Raw genomic sequence first — 19,530 nt, 5'->3', positions numbered from 1 at the left:
TGAATATATCTATTCTGTAATGCTTTGAATATAGTGACCACAATCCTGAAATTAATTATTTTATCACGTAATATCGTACCTGATATGCGGCAGCAAAATAACGGGAACACACTGGTCATGCTGAAGCTTCAGTGAAACTGGCAAGGATGAGAAAAAAAGAAACTTCTCTTTGCTCAAGGTAGAAACCTCTTTCCAAAAGTTATTTATTCAAAAGCAAACATGTGCACAAAGAGTAAGCTCTAACCGCAAGATGAATATTTTATCCAGAAGTTCCTTATACATGTCATACGCACATACATGCTTCGCAAGCGACTGTTCGGTGATAGCAGAGGGTACCTTGTACTATCGCTAGGGATTGATTTTTTTTTTGTTAGACTCTCAAATGAATCGAAGGAAAACCGAATGTCTATAAACTTCCACATGAGTCCTAATTTCTCTTGTCTAGTGTTCGTAGCTCTTACGCAAGATGTTTGTTGCAGGCAGTAGAATAGTTCTTTAGTCTGTCGCAAATGCCTGTTTTCTAAACTTTCTCAATATTATTTCGTGGAGAGTACGTCTTCTGCCCTCAACCATTCGAGTTCACGGAGCATTTCCGTTATAATCGCTTGCTGATTGAACCTACCGGTAAAAAAACAAGCAGTACCTCTCTATATTCCTTCGATGTTTACCTTATTTCGATCTGGTGGGGAACCCAAACACTCCAGCAATCCCCAAGAATGGATCACACAGTTGTTCTGTACGCAGTCTCTTTTAGAGATGATTACACGTCCCTAGTCTTCTCTTAATACATGGAGTCAACAGTTCGGCTTCCCTACAACTGACTGTATGTGCTCGTTTCAATTCTTGTCGCTTTGCAACGTTATGCCAAGAAATTTATGGAGGTGACTGTGTCAAGCAGCACACCACTAATACTGTATTCGAATATTAAGTATTGATTTTCCTACTCATCTGCATAAACTTATTTTCCATATCTAGAGAAAGCTGCTGTTCTACAAACCAAGTAGGAATTCTGTCTCAAGTATCCTGTATCCTCCTAGAGCTGCTACTGTTCTTAAGGAGTAAGATAGTAAATTGTGCATAGACTTACATTTATTTTCCCACTGATTTTTACTATCATATGACTTGATCAAAACTTTGGTTGTAACCCAAGTAAGTCTGTTTGATGGCTTATGCCATGTTTTTACTTTCCAGATTAAACAACAAATGGTTGTTCGTATTTTTTATTTTAACTATGTTAAATCTGCATCTTAATTATGTTAAATCTGCATCTTAATTATGTTAAATCTGCATCTTAACTATGTTAAATCTGCATCTTAATTATGTTAAATCTGCATCTTAACTATGTTAAATCTGCATCTTAACTATGTTAAATCTGCATCTTAACTATGTTAAATCTGCATCTTAACTATGTTAAATCTGCATCTTAACTATGTCGAATCTGTATCTTAACTATGTCGAATCTGTATCTTAACTATGTCGAATCCATATTTGAATTACATTAAATCTGTATTTGAACTTCGTTAAATCTTTATTTGAACTGCCGCGCGGGATTATCCGAGCGGTCTAGGCCGCTGCAGTTATGGACTGTGCGGCTGGTCCCGGCGGAGGTTCGAATCCTCCCTCGGGCATGGGTGTGTGTGGGTTTGTCCTTAGGATAATTTAAGTTAAGTAGTGTGTAAGCTTAGGGACTGATGACCATAGCAGTCAAGTCCCATAAGATTTCACACACATTTGAACATTTTTATTTGAACTGTGTTAAATCTTTGTTTCCGATGATTAGAAATAAGCTACACAGCCAAAAGCGTACAGTGATAGTGAACGCAAAACAAAATGCTATTTCAATCCAACCAAGGATAGCAAGTGCAGACAATAGTTAACACACAGAAAATCTATCGCAACTAAAATAGCGGGACAAATTATAATCCTTGATCAGGATGATTAGCTTTGAAATACATTTGACATTATAGGCACAATAAAAAGAAGTGAATGGAGGCTTTTTAATATCACTGTAGTTTATATTCCGCAGTTAGTGGTGGTGGTATTATTACCTAACATGAAGTGCCACAAGAGGCTGACAAATTTTTGAGTGAAGATTTTATAAATAGTTGAGGCAGTGCTAATGAAATGTCTGTTGCGAACAGTGTGATAGCAGCAACATGATCTTAATTACCAGCGAAATGAGCGTATTTATATCTGGAAGAGGTAGATTAATCACTTACACACGAAGTCACTCATGATGAACTGAGGCATTGATAATTAGGTGCAGCGGAGCGACTTTTCACACCTTTAAATACCTGTGTCCGAACCAAGTAGAAACTTGTCATATACAGCAGAGCGAAAACCAGTTCTGCCCGAGAATGTCCAGAGGCTGCAGGTGCGGGTCTGACCACTAGCTTTTGTCTTCCCTCGGTTGACGGCGTCAACCAGCACGTAAGTGGGGCCACCGTTGGTTGGTTTATAAATCCTACGTGTAATTCCACTCACCCGGATGGTGGACGTCAAATTAAACGGTTATACCCTACTGAAAATCTGACACCTGTCGACTTGAGTTTTCTGATTCGAAACTTACGTCACATCTGCATGCTTGAGATCTGCCTCTTTCTCCTCAAACGTATCTGCAACACTTTGTGCGCCTTTCTTGCTTTGCATTAACACTCTACGCGCTTGGCCACCGTGCTGTAGATATTAATGGTATTTCCCTTATCACTTTAGGTGAGTGCTGGAATATTTACTGAAGTTGATCAGAGCAGAATATATCTTTCGTTCTCTCTACGGTGACGGTATAAAAAGAAACCCATTCCGATGAGCAACTCCTCGCGACTGCCAGCTTACATCGAAGGAACGAAAAGCTGTTATGAACAGCTCCTGCTCGGCGTGCGCATATTTCAGCTGGCGTACGCTATCCACTTGACAGGAAAAGTAAACTGCGCTCACGTTTCCATGGATCTGCGTTGGCGTCTAGTACTATGTAAATTGCGTGCATGTGATTGGAAATGACGGCGAGGCTACTTGGCTGTGGATCATATTTCAGGCAATTTATCACACTGCTATGCTACGGCTATAACACAGAGCAGCGACTGCTTGTTGACACTGCCCCTCCTTCACTGCTCTCTGAGACACGGTTCTGTGCTTTGATCATTTTGTTCTTTTCTGGATTCGCATTCGGGAGTAAGACGGTTCAAATGCCCGTCCAACCATCCAGATTTATGTTTTTCGTGATATCCCTATATCGGCCGGCCGCGGTGGTCTAGCGGTTCTAGCCGCTTCAGTCCGGAACCGCGCGACTGCTACAGTCGCAGGTTCGAATCATGCCTCGGGCATGGATGTGTGTGATGTCCTTAGGTTAGTTAGGTTTAAGTAGTTCTAAGTTCTAGGGGACTGATGACCACAGATGTTAAGTCCCATAGTGCTCAGAGCCATTTGAACCATTTTGAACCCTATATCGCTGCAGGCGAATGCCGGAATGGATCCTTCGAAAAGGACAATGCCAGTTTCCTACCCCTCCCTTTCCTAAACCGAGATTGTGCTCCGTCACTAATGTCATTCATTGTTGAAACCGGCTTCGCTCCATGCTTTAATTCTTTTGTTCGTAATTTTTTTAATACACAACTTATTCGATAACGCACAGTTTATGCATGTGTAAGAAACTTGTTCCTTTTATAGCGATTAACAGTAATACGAACGTAAACGACGAACGTTTTTTTTAGTTTTACGTACACTCGACAGGAAAGGCATCGGAGAAAGACCAAATCTAGAGAAAAGAACACCAGCAGCGCTGTTGACAAAACTATCACGTAGAACGCTTTTGTAAAACCGCGCATGACATAAATCACTTCGTCAGGACAATCCGACGTCGGCTAGCCCCAAATACAAATGTGGAGTCGTGTAAATGTCCTGAATATCGTGGAACACACACAAACACACAATTACTTTTATGCTTTGTAATGATTTAACCCCAAAGTTGATACGTGTTTAAAATACATGACAACTCATCCTCCAAGAGCAGCTGATACGAGTAAATAGTTTGTGTTGTTTACGATCGGACAAAAACTGGTTCAAATGGCTCTGAGCACTATGGGACTTAACATCTGAGGTCATCAGTCCCCTAAAACTTAGAACTGCTTAAACCTAACTAACCTAAGGACATCACATACATCCATGCCCGAGGCAGGATTCGAACCTGCGACCGTAGCGGTCACACGGTTCCAGACTGAAGCGCCTAAAACCGCTCGGTCACACCGGCCATTTACGACCGGTTTCAGTCTTCAAATCATCATCAGGTCTCTTAGTCTTCTTTAGCATCTTAGCCGGCCACTGTGGCCAAGCGATTCTAGGCGCTTCAGACCGGGACCGCACTGCTGCTACTGTCGCAAGTTCGAATCCTGCCTCGGGCATGGGTGTGTGTGATGTCCTTAGGTTAGTTAGGTTTACGTAGTTCTAAGTCTAGGGGTCTGATGACCTCAGATGTTAAGTCCCATAGTGCTCAGAACCATTTGAACCACTTTTTTAGGATCTTACACGTCAATACTAATAACGTCGCGTTAAATAACTTAAAATGCATCCTACGTCAGTGCTTTTAGTGGTAAAAAAGCATTAAATTGTCAATAAGTGTTCACCACAATGCCGTAAGTAGTAAAGTACGTAACATTGTCAACACATGTTTCGTATATTTTGTTATTGACGATAGAATGTATTTTACTACTTGATAGCAGTTAACCATACTCTTATTAACATTGTAACGATTTTTCACTAGACAGCAGTGACGTAGAACTGATTTTATGCTATTTCCCACCAAGTTTTAAAATTGCCACATAAGTTGCTACAAATGAGTTTAAGATTGAAACTGACTGTGAATAAAACAGTACAGGGTGACACCGAAAAACGGCAAGTTCTGAAATGCCTAGGGGCAGTTGTACACAGTTGGCAGCACTGTGGAACAGGGACCTTGAGCTGTAAACACTCGGGCTGTTTATTATTCATGCATCAATGGAACGGTCAACAGTACGCTTTTGCCATAAAAATGTTTTGCAGAAACAATGATAGTACGGAAAGTGCGCAGAGGGGGTTCCGACGTTTTTAACTTAAGGCGTCGTGGTTGAATTCGTTAGAGATACGCGATAAAAGCTGGGATTAAAAATTTTGAAATGACTGCATTTCCTCTAAAAAAGAAATATAGAAGCTGTATGTGTTTCTGTGTTACGGAGCCCATGGCGTTCATTTCATAAGCAGCCAGCTATGGGCAGAGTATTCGGAGAGTGTGTTCGCCGAATTCTCAATTACGATTTAAAATTTCATCCCCACAAGCTACAAATCGTACAACTGAGGGAGATCGATTACCAGTTGCGATTAGAATTCTGACAGAAAATTACGACAAACGTAAACAAGGACAATGGACCTGTGGGCAAGCTCTGGATGTCAGATGGTACCCATTTTCATGCCACAGGTTACGTAATAGGCTGAGCTGCGCTTAATGGGCGGGTAGAAAAACAGTTGAAGTTCATGAAAAGCCCTTCACACGTCAACGTGGTGACAACACGTCAGAAATGTCAAAGTATGGTGCGCAGTTTCATTACACGCGGTCATCGAATTTTACTGCTTCGATAATGAAGAGAGAATCACGGTGACTGTCACTACGGATCGTTATGTTTGAGATGTTGCAGCCTTTTGTTGCACCTGCATTGAAGAATATTCCTCAACTTCAAGAAAGCTGGTTTTAACAGGATAGTGTGACATCGCATACTGCAAGGCAATCAGTGGCAGCTGTGCGAGAATTGTTTGGTACCTGTGTCATCTGAAGACTTGGTGACATTCCCTGGCCCCCAAGATCACTGGATTTCTTCGCTTTTTTTTTCTTGTGCTGTTACCTTTTTCGAATGTCACTTTATTGGCTTTCACTTCGTGCACATTCAGCCATCTTACTGATGGAAAGACTATACGACAGCGTACTGGAGACGATTATCTTGTCAGTTACGATGATACGAACGAAAGGACAACACAGCACCCAATCTCGGGAAGTAATCTTCTGCCTGGCCGGAAATCGAACCCTGGCCCCTTCGGTTAGCCATCTGCCACGCTGGTAGTGCAGTTACCGAGGCGGGCGGGTTAACCTAAGAGTTGGGTCTCCACGATTCGGCTAAGAACACTGTATGAACTGAAACAAAACATTAAAGACGAAAATCTTGGTAATCCAGCTGCGATGTTGCAGCAATCAATGAGGAACCTCAAGAGCAGATTGGAAGAATGCGTACGTACAGAGGACGCCATCTACAGGAAGTAATTTTAAAACACCGATAATATGGATTACTGTATCTTAAAAGGCAATTTGTTGTGGTTCAGGTGCTGTCAATAAAATTTTTTTGTTGGATTTTTCCTATGTTAACTAGGTGTTTTAAAAGTTCCCGTTTTTCTGTGTCACATTGTACTTATTAAAAATTCTTAGCGTTGAGGTGCTTTTCAACATTTATTTGGGCTATTTTTTTAAATATTTGTCTACATCGTTCATGTCTTACTTCTAATTACTAATATCACGAGACGAAAATAATCGAGAGTATAGGGACATAATCAGCTCACTACATCAGCGACCCTCACATAAAATAACAAAGAAGTGACCCACATCACATCGAAGTAGACTTAATTATGCTACTGTGGATGAGAAATAGTTTGGCCAAATGAAGTGAAAAACGGCACATCCAAATCATTCGTTTATTAGAGGAGTCACGAAAAAAATCCTGTAAACTTGGATGGCCGCACGGGAATTTGAACCAGCTTATTCCAGAATGCTAGTCCAGTGTCACGCCACTGCGTCATCTCGCACGCCATCAGCTTACAAAGGTATATAACAGAATGAATGGCAAACTACCTCGCAAAGGATGCCACACACGGGGTCTTTATCAAGGCAGCCGCACACAGGTTTTTCATTTCATTAAATAACAAAAGTGACAGAGTAATGTTTCAAGCACCTGTCATAGTGGCGAGAGTGATGTCAGCAGAGTTTTTCCACTATCACCACAGAAATGAAGTCTAGGCGGATTCAGTTGCTGCATATTTGAAGTAGGCAATTTAAAAAATATTTTCGTAAGTTTAGACAGTTTAATATGAAGATCTTGCCAGAAACTACGTGCAGATGAAGGTCGTTTCACGAATTCAGTCTATATCACACAAAATTAATATTACTGCTTACATTATAATGGCCGCAAAAATAATGTTTCTTGTATCGCTTTTGTTCTTTCTCTCAATATTGGAGAATCTATTTAAAATACGTTTTCTCGCCGCGATAAATATGAGTAAATAGTATATTCTATTATGCTAGAAACAAGTAGGTGGCTCAGAAAAATTAATAACAGGTCAGTCATAAACCTAGCGAACCGTTTCTCACAACGCAACCATACGAGGGATCACTTAACACTTTACACGCGACCGGATCATAGTGCGTCATACACTGAAGAGCCAAAGAAATTGGTACATCTGCCTAATATCGCAGAACTGCCCAGCACGACGTGGCATTTACTCGACTAATAACTGAAGTAGTGCTGGAGGGAACTGACGTCATGAATCCTGCAGACGTGCCTAAAAATCCGCAGGAGTACGGGAGGGTGGAGATCTCTTCTGAACAGTACGTTGCAAGGTATCCCAGATATGCTCAATAATGTTCCTGTCTGGGGAGTTTGGTGGCTAGAGGAAGTGTTTAAACTCAGAAGAGTGTTCCTGGAGCCACTCTGTATAAATTCTGGACGTTTAGGGTGTTGTCCTGTTGGAATTGTCCAAATCCGTCGGAATGCACAATGGACATGAATGGATGCAGGGGATCAGACAGGATGCTTACGTACATGTCACCTATCAGTGTCGTGTCTAGACATATCACGGGTCCCAAATCACACCAGCTGCACACGCCTCACACCCTTATACAGCCTCCGCGAGCTTTAACAGTCCCCTGCTGACATGCAGGGTCCATGGATTCATGAGGCTGTTTCCATACTTGTACACGTCCATCCGCTCAACACAATTTGAAATGAGACTCGTCCGACCAGGCAACATGTTTCCAGTCATCAACAGTACAATCTCGATGTTGACGGCCCCAGGTGAGGTGTAAAGCTTTGTGTCGTGCAGTCATCAAGGATACACGAGTGGGGCTTCCACCCGAAAGCCCATATCAATGTCGCTTCGTTGAATGGTAAGCATGGCCCAGCATTGAAATCTGCAGCAGTTTGCAGAAGGGCTGCACTTTTGTCACGTTGAACGAGTATCTTCAGTCGTCGTCCGTCCCGTTCTTGCAGGATTCTTTTCCGGCCGCGGCGGTGTCGGAGATTTGAAGTTTACCGGATTGCTGATATTCACGGTACACTCGTGAATTGGTCGTACGGGAAAATCCCCACTTCATCGGAACCTCGGAGATGCTGTGTCCAATCGCCCGTGCGCCTACTATAACACCACGTTAAAATATCACTTAAATCTTAATAACCTGTCATTGTAACAGCAGAAACTGATCTAACAACTGCGCCAGACACTTGTTGTCCTATATAGGCGTTGCTGACCGCAGCGGAGTATTATGCCTATTAATTTAACTTTGTATCTGAATACGCATGGCCGGCCGGTGTGGCCGAGCGGTTCTAGGCGCTACAGTCTGGAACCGCACGACCGCTACGGTCGCAGGTTCGAATCCTGCCTCGGGCATGGATGTGTGTCATGTCCTTAGGTTAGTTACGTTCAAGTAGTTCTAAGTTCTAGGGGACTGATGACCTTAGAAGTAAAGTCCCATAGTGCTCAGAGCCATTTGAAACATATATATATATTAATACGCATGCCTATACCAGTTGCTTTGGCGTTTCAGTGTATTTAACTGAAATTCTTTCATGTTCGAAAGTCAGCGTTCCGGTTTGGAGTAGATGAAACTCTGATGTATTCTCAAGTTTTCATTCACTTAATGTGTTCACCTAACTTGAATAACAAAAGTTTTCCGTAGGTCGAAAATTCGTTGACGTCGTCAGAAAATGAATTTTCATAAACTGTCCGTATATCATCTTAATAACATGGTGCCACAAATAAAACTAAAATGAAATCATAGTGCAGCTCTTCTAGAACATATTGGTGCAGGTTCTATATTTATAAAGTGAGCAATTTGCGTGTATTAGAAAGTTGAATGAAACGTAAGATTGTGCGTGCGTTCCGTGTTGGAGGTGGCAACCCAACTCTTTGGCTACTCGTGCTCCTTCCGAACTGTCAATCCTAAAGTAATTTTGAACAGACTATAATTCATATGTAAAAACATAAAGATATTATGAAGTTGGTTCGTTTAAATGAGCCACGTTGACCGCAATATTTACGAAAAAATCATCGATGAACCAAGCGATAGATAGTCGTTAATTTGGAAACAATGCGACTTACTCCAGGCTTGGTGAGCGGAACAGGAGCACCAAAAGCGCCTACCCGATCCACAGTCCGCGTGCTGTTCACTCGGCTGCGGTATGCGAGAGAGAGGGCGGTAGTTGCCAAAGGTGATCGATCGCTAGTACCTCGTCTAATGACAGAGCAGGCTGTGCGGGCACGATAGGCACACGGAAGTCACGCGGACGGGCTCAGGCTGCAAAATCCGAATTTGCAGGCTCGATGTTCTTCCTCTACGTCTCGCGTTGCGTCGTGACGTAACTAAACGGCACGTGTCAGCGGGCCAGCCGCGCGGAAGGGGCCACGGGCCAGTTAAGTCGCAGTCGCCGGGTGCTCATGCGTGTGAGCGCGACTGATGCCGAGCTGCGTGCTTAACGACTAATGTGGCTTCGGCACGCAGATGCGGTGCTGTAGACAAGGCTACATGGCGAATGTCGTTGAGCGAATGTGGCGTACGTTTCATTGCACGTATCCGGCGCAATCCAGGAAACGGCCTTTGCGGCTGCTTTATTCTTCTGAACGCGGCTCGCTTTTCCTACCGTGGGCGGATTTCGGAGGTCGTTCTTATAAAAAAAGAAGTTGACGTTACTCATTTAAGAAATCATTGGTCAAACAAAAACATTAGAGGTGAATTTGCATCTGAAGATTAGCTCTAAATTCTCCAGGCTATGTTGCCGTTGGCATGGGAAAGTCACTCCGTTATTACGAATAGTAATGGCCCACTAAATTTCCTTGGTTATTAAATTAGTTACTTATGTTTTCCATACATTACTCGAACCACTTCAGAGAAACGGTGGAAACAAACTGTTTGAGGGATATCTATACATGATACCTTTCGGTGCATGGATACATGCTGGCTATTTACAATTTACTTAATAAAAAAAATGGTTCAAATGGCTCTGAGTACTATGCGACTTAACTTCTGAGGTCATCAGTCGCCTAGAACTTAGAACTAATTAAACCTAACTAACCTAAGGACATCACACACATCCATGCCCGAGGCAGGATTCGAACCTGCGACCGTAGCGGTCGCTCGGTTCCAGACTGCAGCGCCCAGAACCGCACGGCCACTTCGGCCGGCTCAATTTACTTAATAGTACACACTCCGGCTAGTGCAGGAGAGTCAAAATAAATTTTATGTAACATTATGTTTCCGTGAATGGTGTATTTTGACACTTCTTTGAATTAGTCTAGAGGATGGAAAGCAGATTAACGAAGGCAAAATTTAGGGTACTATTTAAAAAGGACTCACAGCTATTCACATCTTCGCAAAGAACAAAGTTACAAGGAAGTGCAGCTGTTCACATCTTCGTAACGAACAACGTTACAAGAAAGTCAGTCGTGCTGGTTAATGTCCCCTTGTACCTAACCTTCATTTGCTTCTGGGGAAAAAGATACACTAAGACAAAAAAAGACATGCCACGAAAGAATTATCCAAATGAGACGGAAATGGGTAGATGTGTGGTACATGTACAGACAAACAAATGATTACAGTTTCAGAAAAATTGTATCATTTGTCCAAGAGAGAGAGCGAGAGTTCACAAAGTGAGCGAGTCAATTACACGTTGCACCACCACTGGTAATTATGCAAGCAGTTACTCCGCTTGGCACTGACTGATGTCCTCCTGAGGGATATTGTGCCAAATTCTGTCCAATTGGCGCGTTAGATCGTCAAAATACAAAGTTATTTTGAGATCTCTGCCCATAATGCTCCAAACGTTCTCAACTGAGAAGAGATCCCGCGACCTTGCAGACCTTAAGATATGGCAAGTACCAAGACCAGCAGTAGAAATTCTCGCCGTTTGCGGGAGGGCATTGTCTTGTTGAAATGTAAGCCCAGGATGTCTTGACACGAAGCGCAACAAAACGGACCGCAAAATATGTCGATGTACCACTGTCCTGTAAGGGTACTACGGAAGACAAACAAAGGGATCCTACGATGAATAGAAATGGCACCCCAGACCATCACTCCTGGGTATTGGGTGTATGGGGGGCGACATTCAGATTGGTGTGGCACCGCTTTCTGGGGCGTCTCCTCACATGTCTTCAGCGAGGAACCTCGCTGACTGGAGTAAAATTGTCTTCAGCGATGAGTTTCGCTTCGAACTGAGTTCGGTCACCAGCAAAGACGTTTCTGGATACTCCCCGGACTGCGGTTGGATACCAAACTGACTGTCGCCCGCCGTACGGCCCAACAACCAGGAAGCGTAAGCTTCTGTAAAGTTTGGAAGATAGGAGGCGAGGTACTGGCTGTGAGGACGGGGCGCGACTCGTGCTTGGGTAGCTCAGTTGGTAGAGCATTTGTTTGTAACCTGCGGCACCCTTACAGCACAGCGGTATGTCGACGATATTCTACGCCCCATTTTGATGCTCTTCATGTCAAGCCATTCTGGGCTTACATTTCAGCAAGATAATGTCCAACCGCACGCAAGAGCTTCTACTGCTTGTCTTCTTGCTTGCCAGACGCTACCTTGGCCAACAAAGTCGCCGAATATCTCCGCAATTCAGAACATTTGGAGCATTATGGGCAGACCCTCCAACCAGATCGCGATTAAGTCGATCTAACGCGGCTGACAGAATTGCCACTATATCCTTCACGAGGATATGCAACAACTCTTATCAATCTCTGGGAAGCTGAATAACTGCCTACATAAGTGCCGGAGGTGGACCAACGCGTTACTGACTTTCTCAGTTTTTGAAGCTCTTTCTTTTGAATAAATTGTACAAGTTTTTTTCTGAAATTGCAATAATTTGTTTGTCTGTACGTATACATAACTTGTAGCGATTTCCATTCCATTCGGGTAATTCATTAGTGGCACGTCGTTTTTGTGTTTTTTTTCTGCCGTAGAGTTTAGTTGGGTTGACCAACATATATAGGCCGCCCTGTATAAGGATAAGAGGTGGACCCAAAACTGAACCCTGTGGGACACCGTAATTTCTCGCAATAAATAAAATTTTGTCTCCTTCTAACATTGTTTGAATTTATTCAGCGTAACTTCCCTCTTTGTATCGTACTCGGTGTGTGTGTGTGTGTGTGTGTGTGTGTGTGTGTGTGTGTGTGAGCGCGAGCGCGCACGCGCGTGCGACTAGAGTGAGAGGTGCGGCTGGCGTGTTGTAAGTGGCGGTCATCAGGAGCGCGGGCTGCGCGTACAAGCAGCAGGCGCGACAGTGGCCGGGCACGGAGTGTGACGGCAGCAGCGCGGCGTGGCGTGGGGTTGGAATGCGCAGGGCAAACAGGCGGCGCTGGCGCTTCGAGTTGACAGCAAACAGGGAGGCGGAGGCCGAGTTTATTCAGCTCTCGGCCGGCGGGACCTAATTGAAATCACTTAGCCGGGCCACTCCGGCAGCCGCTTCAAAGTCACCGGCCGTCGACAAAAGAAACACGCCGCTCAACACCACGGCCTACCAGCCCTCCGCTCCCATCGGCTCGGCAGCACCGCGCCAAATGCGAGCGGCGACATGCATTCGCGAGCGACGCAGTCCGCAGAGAAACGGCGAAAGAAACAAAGGAAGAAAGGCGGGGAGCGAAGAAACGCGTGAGGAAGCGGCGGAGGAGCAGCCCGGGTAACTGCGTTAAAAAGACGACCGGCGCGCCAGACGGGCTGGCAAAAAAGAATCGCGACGCGACGCAACGCGCCTGGTGCGTCTGTCAGTCTGTGCGGCCGCTCGCAGCTCCTGCTGTTTCGTTTCCCCTCGTCTCGGTAGGCGCACTCCTGCGACGAGACCCGCCGAGGTGCCTGACGAGCATTGACACACACACACACACACACACACACACACACACACACACACACACACACAGAGAGAGAGAGAGAGAGAGAGAGAGAGAGAGAGAGAAAGACATAAAGGGAAGTTGTGCTAAATACTTTAAACTATGATGGAAGGCGACAAAACCTTAGTCAATAGGGAATAGGGAGAAATTACGAAGAGTGTCCCATACGGTTCAGTTCTGGCTCTGCTCCTAACGATCTTAATATTTTACAGGCCAAACCCGATCTCAGCTCGGGCCCCAACTTCATCTTAGAAGTCCGCGCCCGAGTGTAGGTCGGGCTTCGATTTTCTCTACGCGCGAGCCACCTATGCTCGAAGGCAGGACTCATTTGATATGAAAACAACGTACGGACGTCTCGCTACCTGTTTCGTGACTGGTGGTGCCTTCTGTTGTCAACTTCTAGAACTATTTTGAAGGAAATGTTATCGAACGTAACAGCTACTGTCGCGAATGGCTGAGCTAATATGATCGCATTGACGTAAATTCGTGTACGTACTCTTTAGGTTTCACAGTTTGCTTTATCTCTGCTACAAATGCGTCGGTCAAGTGGGAGAAACCAGGAATTCACGTTGCACTTTTTTTTGTTAAGGCTGGAAAGAACTACTATTCTTTCTTTCGTAATTATTTTAAAATTTGTAATCTATCAAAGAAAAAATCTCGAAACTTGGTCCAAAAAATGGTTCAAATGGCTCTGAGCACTATGGGACTTAACTTCTGTGGTCATCAGTCCCCTAGAACTTAGAACTACTTAAACCTAACTAACCTAAGGACATCACACACATCCATGCCCGAGGCAGGATTCGAACCTGCGACCGTAGAAGTCGCGCGGTTCCGGACTGAAGCGCCTAGAAAAACTTGGTCCTTTCTAGTGTGTATTCCTCTTGAGGAAACATCAATTAAACATGTGCCAGTGGCGCTTTAAATCACGGCATAAATGGTCGGTTTCCTAAGCCCGATATTCTTCTGAGTTGTCTGTCTCCATAGTGTTAACCAGCAAACAAGATTGTCTCTGGCTCTGAGCACTACGGTACTTAACGTGTGTGGTCATCAGTCCCCTAGACTTAGAACTACGGAAACCTAACCAACCCCAGGACATCACACACATCCGAGGAAGGATTCGAACCTGCGACCATAGCAGGCGCGCGGTTCCGAATTGAAGCGCCTAGAATCGCTCGGTCACAGCGGCCGGCCAAGACTGTCTCCAAAATAAATCCTTATTAATCGTGTCCATCATGGACAACACAATACCGTGTGTTAGTTGAATATGTAAATAAAGATAACTACGACCAATGAATTGTGAATTATTTGATTATTTCCACAAACCAGTTATCCAGGCTTTTCAGGCTGGAGCAAACACGATGGTATCAATGAATGGAAATGAGAAGACAACCACTACACGAAGATTGCAGGAACGAAGAAGTGAGTAGGAAGAAAAAACCGTGGTGGAATAACTCTCTGTGAAGAAGCTTGGATGTCAATGAATCTGTTAGTCGACCACCATACTATTGCAGCTGGGATTGAGAGCATTTCGGTCGGCTTATCGAGAGTCAGCGGATAACCTGAAGGCATTCCCCGTGTGATGTGTTTTTTTTTGTCACCATTGAACTGGTTTACTGTAACTTCACCACATGCTTCCTTATCGGAAGCAAGTGAAATAACATTGAAGTTGAGTGGTAGCTTCGTAGTGCTCAAACCACCATTGACAACAGAGACAGGTAGTCGTGCGTACTGTCTTATCACGACCTAGAGCCTGTTTAACACATACAAGGCGCTAATGTCGTTGTTTGGTATACCCTTATCGTGGCCATCAACGACAGAAATACAGATTCTTATGGAAGATCATGGAGCATCTAAATCTGATTGTGCCGGCCGCGGTGGTCTAGCGGTTCTAGGCGCGCAGTCCGGAACCGCGCGATTGCTACGGTCGCAGGTTCGAATCCTGCCTCGGGCATGGATGTTTGTGATGTCCTTAGGTTAGTTAGGTTTAAGTAGTTCTGAGTTCTAGGGGACTGATGACCACAGATGTTAAGTCCCATAGTGCTCAGAGCCATTTTTAAATCTGATTGTGACATTATTCGCTTGCATCCTGCTGCAGTTGAGAGTAAAATTTCTGTTTCTTGTTGCACCTAATCCCGTCTTAGTTTTCATTCTTATAACAACAGACGTGGTATCATTGCTACAGCGTTCAATTCCCCAACACAGGATATCAAAATATGCCAGAAGCTTTTCGCGGGAGAAACGCATACAATAACGACCACAACCGAACATGTGTATTATTGATACTTCCCGATGAAATCAAAGACATAGTGGTGTCATCATACGTCCACAAGCCTCTCATTCCTTACTGCTGTGAAACATTCATCACAGAAATGGAATCGGAGAGACTACGTCGATAATTGGCTCATAAAATTATGTTAGCAGCATCATGAGAGAGGAATACGAAGGAAGAGCACCCTGGATCTGCATCCGATTCTGGCACTATTTACATGCAATGACTTGTGGATTCCTTACGATCTGAGCAGTTCTCTCAGTTGTCAGAAGTTAAGAACGCGGCCCTATGTCGAACAGCTTTGCAAAATGGTGTCCATTGCCTTCTGGTAGAGAATCACAGTTTCCCACGAGAAAACGTAGTAACCATTTTATTGCTCTCATATTTATTGCTGTTTCCACTTACAAATGTACATTCACGCCCCGCATTCAATCCTGTGCTGCCTTCCGGAACTAAAGCCTCTGCTAAATGAGATGGGACGCCTTCTCCTTTACGTGTAAACCTTTTGACGCATTAAGGGAAGGAGAGGAACGGATGGGAAAGAATGGTTTATTTCTTCGTTTCTGCGCTAACTTCTATCTCTTCTGTCACTGAAAAAAATCTCTGAAAACGGTAGCGGAATCACGGAAAAGTTTACATAGAATAATGAAACTGTTGCTTCTGCGAACAGCTGTCTTTTATAACAGAATCGACATCTGTATGCAATGGTAAGACCACAAACGTGGAAGCGACCGTCGAAAAGGAAAACACATACATACAGAAAAATTTTATTTTAGCAAAGAGTAGGGCATGACCCTTTAGACGTTTTCTTCGTATTTCGATTTGACAATGGTCTGTTGACTCGTATGTAAATAGCGCAGTACGCTCCTTTTTAGCTGATGGCAACAAGGTCAGTACATCAACATGCTTTGCCCCCAAAATATTCTGTTGCAGGGGCCGGTAGCAGAACTCATGGAAGGCAGCTTGAACCAGTTCACAATAGAAAAGTCACACAGCCGATATTACAAATGTAAGAGAAGTCGTGTTTTTCGTCCGAGCTGATTGTTGTGACATGGTTCTGAGATGCAGATTGAAACTGAATGCCACCGAAAAAATTCTAGCACTGTTCATGACTATTTTTTTGAGTATTTTGGTATAATGGACCTCTAGTCTCCCGTGGCTAGTGTGCATTTTCGACCGATTTCTTAACAAAATACACTTTTGTGTTTATTCCACTGAAATATGTACACAACAGCGCAAATGATAACGATACGCGCTGTGTGCCTTGTTTAGTAACAAATTTGCCCCATTAACAATGGAACTCCGGTACAACGACGCTATGCTAAGCTGCGACTGGAACCACATTGGAACTTCAACGTTTGAGGGTTGTACCGTTAGTATGTGTTTTGTGTTGTACGATTTAGTTATTGCATGTCGAAAGCTTTTCACTGGTGTGAAGGTATTTTCGCATGAGCAAATATAATTGGGGCAACAAACCTAAAAAGTCATAGTTAATTTATTACTCTGGAAAGGGCCACCGGAGGCCACGGGTATGCAATACCAAAATACGTAGAAAATGTCCATGAACAACCACCGACATTCTGTCGGAGTAGTTCGGGTTCACCACAGAAAAAAAAAGAAGGAGAAGCAAAACAATGGACAATCATCGAAATTCTGTCGGAAGGGTTCCGGTCCATCTTGAATAAATAAAAGCACAGGAGTAGTATCGAAAAAGGAGAAGCAAAACATATTGAAACTGTCACACTGGAGTTTTGAGCTCAGTTCTCGTGCTTGCAGAAAATAATAATGAATTAAGGGTGCGCCCGTCTTAATGAATGTACACAAATTATTGTTTTGGTTTAACACCCAAACATATTTCAGCACAGCTGTGGCATCCTCAGTGGGTTTTTTCTTTTATTTTTACATTGTGTTTATCCTGTAGCTTCCAACAGAAAACAGCCACAGGTCTAAATTAGTACACCATGTCATCATTGTAGTACCTGGCTTGTCTAGAGCTGTGACAAGTCTGTTTTTGTGTACAAAATGTGTTTTTGTGTTGTCGAGCTGGACGTTTTCTCCTGCTCGTTTGTGAACACTGCATCTTGATATGTTATTGTAACTTGGACCAAAGTTTCACTGACAAAAACACTTTTGGCACACAAAAACAAACATATCACAGCTCAGGACTAGCCAAATACTACAGCGATGACGTGTTGTACAGGACACACACAATGTAAAAATAAAAGAAAAAAAAAACACTGAAGATGCCACAATTGTGATGAAGCATGCTTGGTTGTTGAAAGAAAATAATAATTTCTATGTCTGCAAAAGGGTGGACCAATCCTTAACTCATTACCATTTTTAAACTTATCATAAGTGACGTAACCGTGGGAATGTAGTCCTACTATATTTTATTTATTTATTTATCGTTCCGTGGGACCAAATTAAGGAGAAGTCTCCATGGTCATGGAACGAGTCAATACATGAAATTATAACACGATAGTAGAAACAGATAAAATGAAATATAAGAAACGTATTCAGGTGATAATTCGTAAGTTTAAATAAAGAAAATCAACAATGTAACACTGAAATTTGCTTAATTTTTCAACTCTTTCAGGAGCTCCTCGACAGAATAGAAGGAGTGAGCCATGAGGAAACTCTTCAGTTTAGACTTAAAAGTGTTTGGGCTACTGCTAAGATTTTTGAGTTCTTGTGGTAGCTTATTGAAAATGGATGCAGCAGAATAGTGCACTCCTTTCTGGACAAGAGTCAAGGAAGTGCATTCCAAGTGCAGGTTTGATTTCTGCCTAGAATTAACTGAGTGAAAGCTGCTAACTCTTGGGAATAAGCTAATATTGCTAACAACAAGCGACATTAAAGAAAATATATACTGTGAGGGCAATGTCAGAATTCCCAGACTATTGAATAGGGGTCGACAAGAGGTTCTCGAACTTACACCACATATAGCTCGAACAGCACATTTTTGAGCCAAAAATACCCTTTTTGAATCAGAAGAATTACCCCAAAAAATAATACCATATGATATAAGCGTATGAAAATATGCGAAGTAGACTACTTTTCGTGTTGAACTGTCACTTATTTCAGATACTATTCTAATGGTAAAGAAAGCAGTATTTAGTTTTTGAACAAGATCCTGAACATGGGCTTTCCACAACAGCTTAATATCTATCCGAACGCCTATTAACTGAGAGTACGAATGAATCTGCGTCAGATGTACATTAAATGATGTTATTATAACATCATCGGTTTCGAGGCTTCTAGCTTCATCCTCAGATGTAGGTGATACGTATAAACAAATGTGTCTGTGGTATGTTTATGTTACGGGCATGTTGTGCTGTCGTCAGTTGTCCTGCAATAACGTGAACTGTCGAACCAGATACCCACATCACCACTCGCGGAGTGACACTCCCAGTGACCGACCACCGAATACGCTAGCAGAGAAGCGACGCAAGTGTCCGAGTGGCTACCAGTTTGAGGCAGATTCATTTGGCTCCGAGAAGCAAAACAGTCCGGTGAGCAAAGGGTGAGAGAGGTGGGCAGCGGCAGCAAATGGCACCGTACGGAAACGCGAGCTGTGACTCGCGTCGCGTACGGCGGGTGGGGGAGGACTGAGCAAGTGCGAGAGCGGGGCCGGGCAACGCCCAGCAGCAGCGCCGCCGAGACCGGCTTTTTATTTTATGAGACCAGTCTCGGTGGCCGTCTCATCCACGAGAGGTAATCTGTTCATTATCGACTTTAAATCACTCGCGGGGGCCGGATTTACGGCGGCGCGCGGAAGCCCCCTCCCCGGCAGCCTCCCCTCCCTCGACTCACCTCTGACGGCGCAGTCGTCGCCTTCGGCGTCGGCGTCGACGGCGGCGTCGGCGCGGCGGCGCAGGCCGCGGTGTACGGGCCGCGCGGCCGCGGGCAGCAGCCGCCAGGGCGCGTGCGCGTGCGCGTCCGACACGACCATCATGGCGAGCGCGGCTCCGGGCCCCGACTGAGCGCCGGCCGCAGCCGCTGCCGCGCGCACCGCCGCCGCACTCCTCCCGCCAGCCCAGCCAGTTTTCGGACTGCTCCTGGCGAGCGGGCAGCCCGGCGAGCGCGCCGGGACGGTGGGAACGCGCCC

At 44.2% G+C, this 19,530-nt stretch overlaps 1 protein-coding gene across 1 annotated transcript in view; it reads right to left on the bottom strand.

The window, feature by feature from the left end:
- LOC124796422 (LIX1-like protein) overlaps positions 1–19,262 on the bottom strand; it is a 333,315-nt gene extending 314,053 nt beyond the window's left edge. Inside the window, exon 1 of the mRNA XM_047260603.1 lies at positions 19,236–19,262. The gene's annotated coding sequence lies outside the window, so the exon portion shown is untranslated. The remainder of the gene's footprint in view (positions 1–19,235) is intronic.
- Between the last annotated feature and the right edge of the window lie 268 nt (positions 19,263–19,530).

Source organism: Schistocerca piceifrons, chromosome 4 (genome assembly GCF_021461385.2).
Source record: "Schistocerca piceifrons isolate TAMUIC-IGC-003096 chromosome 4, iqSchPice1.1, whole genome shotgun sequence".
NCBI lineage: Eukaryota > Metazoa > Arthropoda > Insecta > Orthoptera > Acrididae > Schistocerca > Schistocerca piceifrons.
The sequence above is the reverse complement of the archived record's forward strand: the minus strand, read 5'-3'. Positions and strand labels throughout refer to the sequence as shown.